The sequence below is a fragment of the Gracilinanus agilis genome, chromosome 2 (genome assembly GCF_016433145.1).
Source record: "Gracilinanus agilis isolate LMUSP501 chromosome 2, AgileGrace, whole genome shotgun sequence".
NCBI lineage: Eukaryota > Metazoa > Chordata > Mammalia > Didelphimorphia > Didelphidae > Gracilinanus > Gracilinanus agilis.
The window spans coordinates 699,716,259-699,726,235 of record NC_058131.1 but is presented as its reverse complement, the minus strand read 5'-3'; positions in this window follow the sequence as shown (position 1 = coordinate 699,726,235).

Below are 9,977 nucleotides of genomic sequence, written 5' to 3'. Positions count from 1 at the left end.
AATGGATTTGGGGGGATGATGAAAGACCTTGGTTTGGACCATGACAAGTTTGAGATGCCGATAGTATAGCCAAGTGGAGACATCTAGCAGCACCTGAAGATGTGACTCTGGAGCTTGCTGCAGAGGTCCAATTAGGGAGTCACTGGCAGAGAGGTGGTCATTGAACCCCTCAGAGGGAATGGGAGAGAGGAAGGGGAATTGTTGCTGAGAGTGGGAGTTGGACTAGATGGCCTCTGAGGCTCCTTTCAAGTCTTGACACTGCAAACAAGGAGAAATATAGAAAGGAAGGGAAGATGGTCAAGGTCCGACCCTTAGGTGCACCCCTTAAGGGTCATGAAAAATACGGGTAGTTAGGGAAGGAATTAGGGAAGAAAGGAAAAGCAGGTGATTGTCGAATTTCTGAAGTCAAAGGAGGAGAGAATTTTCCAGGTGGGAGAAGGTAGTTACTGGTATTAAGTGATATAGGAAGGCAAAGGGAAGAAGACTATTGAAAAGAGAAAATTCGGATCTAGGTCATGGATGACTTTTCAGAACAGTTTCAGAGTGACTGTGATGGAGGCTAGTTGAAAGGAGAAGAGCTGGTGGTGTGTGGCAAGGGGCCCGAAGTATAGAAAAATGTTCCCAGGAATTTGGTGGTGAGAGAAAGAGGAAAATGGAATGATAACTGTCTGGCATTGGAGAGATCAACAAAATAATATTTTTAGATTATAGATTATGTTGACTTAGAGCTGGAAGGTAGCTTAGAGGTCACTGAGTCCACAGTCCTCATTTTATACACAGGACCCAGAGTCCTTTCAGACTTGTTCTCTTCTACTGTTCCGCACTGTCCTGGAATTACGGAGATCTCTGCATGTTTGGGGCTAAAGGGGAATCTTTCTCCATTCCTGGACACAGTGAGAGATGCAGGAGAGAGGCAGAGATGAGTGTGGGAGTCCAGTTCCGAAGCAGGCCAGAAAGCATAGGTTCAAGGGTTCAGGTAGAGAGATTAACCCGAATGAGTAGAATATCGTTTCCTCTGTGCCTCCTGGAATAGGACAGGGAGAAGAGTTGAGGTAGGAAATAGGGCTAATAAATTTGGAGGAATACAGAAGGGGGTCTGAGCAAATTCACACTGGATGGCTTCAATCTTGTCAAAGATGGAAAAGGGAGGCCATGAAAAGGTTAGATTTAGGCGGTGGAGAGGTACAGGATAAAGGTGAGAAAATGTAATAAATAAGGGAGGAGAGAAAGTAGCAATAACCAATGTTCAGAGAGTGCTTCAAGGTTGGAAAGCCTTTTACTTACATATATTATCTCCTTTGATCTTCACAACAACCCCATGAGGAAGTACCATGGGTATCCTGAACTACATTTTACAAGATGGTCCTATATGAGGTGGTATCTGAGGCCAAGTCTCTTCGGACCCCAAGTCCAGGGGGGCCCTTTCCATTCTGCCTCCCTCCAGTTCATCTGAGTTGTTCATATGTTTCTGTTGATGGTGTTGTCCATCTAGCTTTGCCAGGTGGTTTTCTTTTCTTTTCTTTTGTCTGGAGGGGATTTTTTTGGCTTTATCAAACCAAAGAAGTCAGGACATGGAAGCTAGTTGAATAATCCACCCTTTGCTCCAGTAATTGAAGAAGAAACTTCTCATAAGAGACTGTTGACACAAGTCTATCCAATTAGGACATAGTATGGGATGATTGGAAAAATGCTGAATTTGGAGTCAAAGTGAAGTGCTTGGCCAATAGGTTTGACCATGAAAAATAGACAAAGGCTCTGATGGAGGAGAAAAGAAGCGATCGGGCTGGTCTCAGGGAGGGTCTGGCAACTAACAGACAGGTTGGGAGAGGTTTTATTGGGTGCTAGCATACCCAAAACAAGGATAGGATCATTGTGGAGTTTCTCAGTACTCAGGTACACAAAGCGCAGATTTCCCCAAAAGTTAGAAAAAACAGGATGCTTATGATGATCCTTCTGCCTGCTCATAGCACAGCCTCAAAGACCGGGCTGTCAAGCACCAAGGAAACAATCCTACCCAAAGGACTTGAACTCAAATCCCTTTTCTCCCACTTAACTCCTGTATGACCTTGGACAAGTCACCTAACCTCCTTGGGCTTCTCTGTTTCTTCATCTGTTAAATGAGGAATCTGGACTAGATTGCCTCTGAGGTCCTCAAGAAGTTAGTCAAGGAATTGGAGAGATTCTCACTCCAATATAATGGACTTGTTCTTCAAAGCCCTCTATTACAATTGCTCTGTAATCCCATTAATAGTCATTTTTTAAATTAATTAAATTTAATTTTATTTCCCCCTAATTATATGTAAAACCAGTTTCTAACATTTTTCAAAAACTATTGAGTCTCAAATTCTCTCCTTCCTTCCCTCTCCCCATCTTCTCTTGAGATGGTAGTAATATCATATGGATTTTATGTGTACAATCATTTTTCCAAATTAATCCTTTTGTGGAAGGAAACTGGAATAGAAAAATGAATTAAGCAAGTGAAAAAAGGTTACTTTGGTCTAGAGTCAGACTCAGTTCTTTTTTTTTTTTTCTGGAAATAGATGGCATTTTTTATCATGAGTCCTTGGGGATAATTTTGGATTATTGTATTGCTGAGAACATCTAAGTTTATTTATAGTTGTTCATTGTATGCTATTTCTGTCACTGTACAACATTCTCCTGGTTCTGCTCATTTCACTCTGCTTCAGTTCATGTCAGTTTTTCCAGGTTTTTCTGAGCTCCTCCTGTTTGTTTTTTTCTTACAGCATAATATTATCCCATTGCAATCATATACTATAACTTAGCTCTTCCCCAATTGATGAGTATCCCCTCCCTTTCTAAATCTTTGCCCCACTAAAAAAGTATTTTTGCACATATAGATCTTTCTCCCTCCCCCCCCCCCTTTTTCCATCTCTTTGGGATATTTTTCATCTCTTTGGGATATAAACCTAGTAATGCTCTTGCTGGGTCAAAGGGTCTGTACTGTTTTATAGCCCTTTGGACGCAGCTCCAAATTGCTCTTCCAGATGACCGAATCAGTTCACAACTCCCCCCAAAATGCATTCATGTCCCAGCTTTCCCATTTCTCCTCCAAGTTGTGTCCCAGAAATAGACTCTGGGGACCTTATTTAGGTCTATTAAACTGGATATTCGCAGTGTCCTGCCCCTTGGAGGTGAGCCAAAATGTGATAGCAACTAAGTGAACCCTTTAGTGGAGGGAAAAACAATTCCCACCTGAGACAGAGGAGGCAGGATTCTGAGAAGTGGGAGCTGTCAAACAAAAATCCAGGTTGAGTTGGTAACAGTGTAGCTGCAGATGATCAGCTTCAGGTCTGAGATGAGCCAAAAGACCAGTTGCTGGACTGGGCATTCAGGGTGGAGGTAGCTATATTGCATTAAGAAGCCAAAATGTAAGGATCTGACCAGATTCCGTGGAACTCCCTAAAGTTTTAGGTCCATTTTGTCCACCAAACCCCATCTTACCCACTGATTCAGCGGCAAACTCACCAAATCTCGTGCTTAGTGTGAGAGTTCTGTGCTGTCCCTGGTCCATCCTGGCACCTCTGAGCAGAGGGAGTGCCAACCACTGGCCTTCCCTCCTGTCTTTGGCCCAGGAGACGGAGGCTTCTTGGTGCAGCAGATCAGGCAAAGGCATCCCTCTGCCTCCAGTTTGCCCCCCTACCCCACCCCAGCTAGCCTTTCCTCGTGGATTATACAAGTCTTTAATTAAAGTTTTCTAATTTTCTTACTAAAGTTTTCTAATGTGGCCCATTGTGAAACTTGATATGTTCTGTGGTCATCTCAGAAACACCTCGTGAAACCCCAGGAATTACAGGTGGAAGAAATGTGTTAAATGGTGAATTTCCCAGGGCTCAGGAGAAGATTATTCCCTAAGAAATACGGCGTCCAGAGTCTGACATTATTTTGACATGGAAACTTTTAACTGGAATTCCTGGCTTCTTTTCCATTTTTCTACTAATATAGAAAATATCAGGGTAACTATTTTCTTGCCTCATCCTAAGTAACAGGAGAAAATGAGTACGTTGTGACAGAATTGGCCTTGTCAGATGACATAGTAATGTGGTATAGTGATAAAGGGCTGAAATTAGAATCAGAAGGCTGGAATCCCATCTCTGACACCAGGGTGACCCAAGGCCTGAAACAGCCGTGCTCTGCCTCATTTTCCTCATTTGTAAACTGGAAAATTAAAATTGGACTATTTCTACTCTCACTGAGCCTTCATCTATAGAAAAGAAGGAGTCGATCTCAAAGCTTACTTCCAGCTCTGGACTCTAAAAACCACTTTCTCTTTGTCAAAGCATCTCAAGTTCCAGCTTTAGAAATGCACTCCTTTGGGCCTTGAAGGTTCTCGATGAGGGAGAACAACGAAATTGGATTAAGAATGGATTTAGACAATTATTATTAAACGTCCACTGTGTGCAAGGATCTATGGTAGAAGATGGGAAGGTGAAGATGAAAAGGGATATTAGCGTCTGCCCTCAGCGAGCTTAAGAGATCTCGGGCAAGAGAAATCCCTGAAGCCAGCAAATATGCTGACATCTAAGCCTTCTCTAAAAGTCCTCTCTTTGGAAGGGACCTTAGAGCTCATCCAGTCCAACCCCCTTATTTTAGGAGGTGAGAAACTGAGGCAGAGAGATGAAGTAATTGACCAAGAATCACCTCGTTAGTGATTTCTGGAGCTGGAATATGATTCCAGGTCCTCTGATTCCAGGGCCATTCCCACCCAATAGATTGGGTTATATGGGAAGAAGGCTGTATGGGAATGGAATACAAGGAAATGTAAGCTCCTCGAAGGCAGGACTGGGTGTTTTTGGACTTTTTTGTCTTAGCTCTCAGTCACCTAGCTCAGAGTTTTATACATAGAAATACTGAATAAATATTGGCTGAATTGAATTACTAAACCAAATAGACACATACCTCTCCTAATGGCATTATTAAGGCCATAATCACATTCCAAGGACAATCAATTCCAGTGGAAGATTCAAAGTTATCATTTGCTTCTTGTTTAGTCAAAGACCATTAAAGCAGGGATGGCTAGGATGTAGTCATTTTATTAAAGGGAAAAAGTATGCTTCTCTGATTTCTTCAGGGGAAGCCCAAAGCTCCAATGCCTATTCAGAGCCACCCCACCCCTCTTCCTATAAACAGCTCTCCCCATCTTCTGCCTCCTTTGGAGAAAACTAGAGGCTCAGGTCCATGGTTCCAAATTCATAAAGGCTAGGGTCAACCTTGAGAATATCTACTAAATCCTCTTTCTTTGGCTAAATAACAAATTATGACAATATTGACAAGATTATTATTAATGTAATATATTTTTAATTAAAATATTAATTTTATTCTTCCTATGGAATTGGTCATATTGGTATATCATCATGGGATTTAGAGTGAAAAGAGATCTTAAATACATTATTAATGTAATATTAATCATATAAAATATAACAATATTAATAATACACAAGAAGGGGCAGTGTGGCCTGATAGATAAATGGTCAATCCTACAATCAGGAACACAAAAGTTTTTTTTTAACCCTTACCTTCCATCTTAGAATCAATGCTGTATATTGGTTCCAAGGCAGAAGAGCGGTAAGAGGTAGGCAGTTGAAGGAAGACTAAGTCTTAACACCTCCACACATACTGGCTTTGGGACTCTGGGCAAAATATTTAAGCACTTGGGGCTAAATAACTTTTCAAGACTCTAAATTGCAGATAAATGGTTTATTTGCATCTGTGGAGAAAATTTTCACCCTGAGAGTTGCAAACACAATCATAGTAATGGGCAGGGAAAAAAAAAAAGATGGAGGGAAAGTGAATTGCAGATGAACAGACAGACTTTGTAGTCAATCTTCTACTTCTAACACAACGTGATTGCCATACCAGTGACACAGATCACAGGCAGAAAAAAACCAAACCACTTAACTTCTCAGTGTCCAGGAGGCAACGCTAAGACTACAGATTAAACTGGAGATGGCCATTTAAATTGGAGGAAGAAGGAGGGCAGCTAGAGAGCACAGAGTTGGGAAGACATGGGTTCAAATCTAACTTCAGACCCTTCCTAGTTGTGTGTCTCTGAGTCACTTAACTCCAATTGTCTAGCCCTTATTAAAGCTCTTCCATCTTAGAATTGATACTAAGACAAAAGATAAGGGTTTTAAGAAATAAATGAAGAAGGAAATTGGAGGAATGGGGTTCTGTGCCAAATGTTCCTCATGATCCTGAAATGATGGCTCTCACCTCCCTCTCCTCTCCCACCAAACTCATATTAATAGTAATTAGCTAGAGCACACAGATTATTCCAGAAAAAAGCTTGATTTATGATTACATTGTATATATAGTTCATATCTGAACAAGGAATGGATTTCCATTGTCTTGAATGATAAGTGGAAAGGGAACTTAGAGGTCATTGAGTCCAATTCTCTGCTCATTGTATTAATAAAGAAACTGACCCACAGAGAGATGAAGTGATTTGCTTTACAAGGTATTAAATAGTAGAGCTTTTTTTTTCTTTAAATGATTGTTCTTTTTTTTTTTTTGCATGTAACTGAGAAATATTTAATGAAATAAATAAAAATAAATTTGAAAATAGCCTTTGACGCCAAATGTCGGGTGCTTTGCACTATTCTATGCTAACATAGTTTAGTTTTGACCTTCTGCCAGTAAAGTCAACTGGTTATTCTTGAACATGTTCTCTCTCTAGTAGACTGTAAGCTCCTCCAGGGCAGGGATTGCTTTATCCATCTTTGTATCTTTCCCAGGACTTTACCAAGTACTTTATACATAAAAGGTGCTAAATAAATGTTTGTTGAATGAAATTGCATCTATTGTGGAATGAATTTATAAAAACATTGCTTACCTAGGTGTAAGGCACCCAGGGACAACAATGAATGGGTTGCAGATAGAAAAGAGAGTTCTTGCCTTCAGACCTTACATTCTGATAGGGGGAGACCACACATAGCCAGGAAAAAGTATAATAATGAGTTCACATTTATATTCCTGACAACGACCTTTCAAGGTGGGGGATACAAGAATTTTTTTTTTTCTGCTAACAATTCTTAACAACAACAGAGGGGGAAATGAAGTTAAGTGACTTGCCCAGGGTCACACAGCTAGGAGGTGACTGAGGTCACATTTGAACCCAGGACTTCTGGATTCCAGGCTGGACATTCCATCCACTGTGCCACCTAGCAGCTCCTGATACAAGCACTAAAATGGAATAATAGATAGAATCCTGGAATTGGAGAGTTCCTTTTTTAGCAGAAACGAGCTTCAAGATGGGAAATGACAGAAACAGGAAAAAGCATGGTTGGCTCTGGAGTCAGAGGACCAAGCTTTGAATAGGGGCTCTGCTTTTGACCATCTGGGTTACCTTGACTTCTAATCTCAGTGGAACTCCCGTTTTCTCCTCTGTGAACTGACGATCTTGGGTCAGAGGCTCTCAGGAGCGCCTGCCAGCTCTAAATGTTTATGAGCTCTGATCTGTCCAAGGGCACAAAAGGATTAAGGGGGTGAGCCTTGGTGGCCAGAGCTGGCTCCTCCCCAAGTCCAGGGACTTCTCCCCTACCCCAGTATAGCAGCTGGTTTTCCTAACATTGAACTTTGACCATTATCAGCTGAACAGGCTGTAGCACTGCAGTTTGTGAGCAAATCCTGTGGGTCTCAGGGAAATTCCTTTGCCTTTATTAGGCCGAGTTAATTTGTCGAGTTTTTCAATTGGATTTCTTAACAAGTCGTGCCCTCTTGTGGCCCAGCTGACGGGCCACAAAAAAGCTAAAATGATGACAGAAAAACCCAGAACTTCCAAAGCAGTGAGAGTTGCTAAGAATATTCTATTTAAAAAATACAATTCTAGAATGATTTGGGACATACACATGTTATACGAGTCCATTTAATCGAATTATTCAGGAATTGGCTTGAAAATTCATTTTTCAATTTAGGGTTTTTTACTATCATCCTTCTATTTCCTCATTCTGCTGTTTCTTGGTTATCTCCTGGAGGGAGTAGACAGGAAAGAGAAAGTCACACGTCAAACTCATTTAATTTACTACGGTATGTATTATATGTATGTGTGTATTACATATATATTTGTATATAAGACGTTAGACTTGCAAAGGTGGCCGTCTAATCTACTCCCCTCATTTTATATAGGGGGCAGCCAGATCCCGAGAATGGAAACAATCTTCTAAGGACACCAGCTAGCAAGTAGCAGCAGAGCCAAACCTCAAACCAAGGTCTCTTAACTCTCAATCTTTTCACTCCAGTTCCTCCTAGTTTTTTATTTGTTTGGTTTTTTGTTTTCTTGAGTTACCATATATATATTTTTTAAAACCTTTCTCTCTGAAAATCAATAATAAATATTGGTTCCGAGGCAGAACAGTGTAAGGATTAGGTCATTGGGATTAAGTGACTTACCCAGGGACACAGAGCTAGGAAGTGTCTGAGGCACTTTGAACCCAGGACCTTCTGTCCCTAAGCCTTTTCCATCCAGTTGAATATTTATTTAGCTCCTACTTCTTGGAGAGTGCCATCTTTAGCCTTGGAGGAGACAGAGAAAACCATGCCAAGGTCAATTGATTTCACAAAGTTGATAATCTCTTAGGGAACACAACACAAATGTATCCTAAAAACAAGATATGTGTACTCAGGAGACAAGAACAAAAGGTCAAGGAGCAGAAAAGGGCCGATTTCTGGCTGTGGAGAAATCCAGGAGAAGGTGGCATTTGAGTTGGACCTTGAAGAATAAATAGAATTTCAACAGAGAAAGGTTCACACCTCCCCCACACACATTCACACACTTCTGGAGGAAGATTCCAGGATTCCAAGCATAGAAGAACTTTGATAAGCTGGAGAGAATTCAGAGGAGGGCAGCCAAACTGGTGAAGGGCCCTGGGAGATATCCGGATGAGTTGTAGGAACTGAGGATGGTTAGCCAGCAGAAGAGAAGATTTGGCAGGGAAGGAGTAGGGACTAATAACTGTCTTCAAGAATTTGAAGGCCTGACTAGTAGGGGGAGATGAGACTCGTTTTATTTTGCCTCAGAAAGAACCAGGAGGAATAGGTGGCAGGTGCAAAGAGGCAAAAACTGCCTACTTAAGGCTGCTGGGTGGCACAGTCAGGAAGACTCATCTTCCTGAGTTCAAATCCAAACTCAGACACTTTCTAGCTGTCACTTCACTCTGTTTGCCTCAGTTTCCTTATCTGTAAAATAAGCTGGAGAAGGAAATGGTGAACCATCCTAGGATCTCTGCCAAGAAAACCCCAGATGGGGGTCACAAAGAATTGGACTTGTAATGCCAGAAATTTTTCGAATCTGCAATAAAACAACTGAAGCAGAGCTCTAGAGTCTTAGACTATGAGGAAGGTCTGGGATCCTACTTGCCAAAGGGACTCCCTTTGGCAATCCAGACCTTCCTCATAGTCTAAGACCATTATTTTCTCCAGAATACAGCTTTTAACCCAGTCTTTAGGTGCCAGAACAGTCATTGGTGGATTCAGAACTCTTGATATACCCTAAGTCATGTAGCTCACAAAACATCAGGGTGGGCACAGGCAACCAGCCCATTTCTACCCCATCGTTATGGCAACCGGCCCAACTACTCCTCATCCTCATGACATCACTCTAGCAACAGACCTGGACTATGGTAGAGGGATGGTGGGTCCGGCCCCTTGTCCTGGCCTGTCTAGAATGGGTTACAAGAGGGAAGCAGCCCATCGGGGAGGGGCTCTTAATATCGCTCAGGACTTTTCAGTGAAGCTTGCGACATCTCTATCATACAGTGCTTAAATGTTCAGGCCTCGCTTGAGAGCTTCTTTCTCGAATCTTGCAAGTCATGAGTTGGCATGAATTTAACATGAGAGGAAAGAACCTATTCAACTATAATTTACATCTAATTACTCAACTATATTATGCTTTAAGATTAGTTGATTATAAATAAATATTAATAAATGTTAAAAAAAAGATTAGTTGATTATAAAATTAAAAT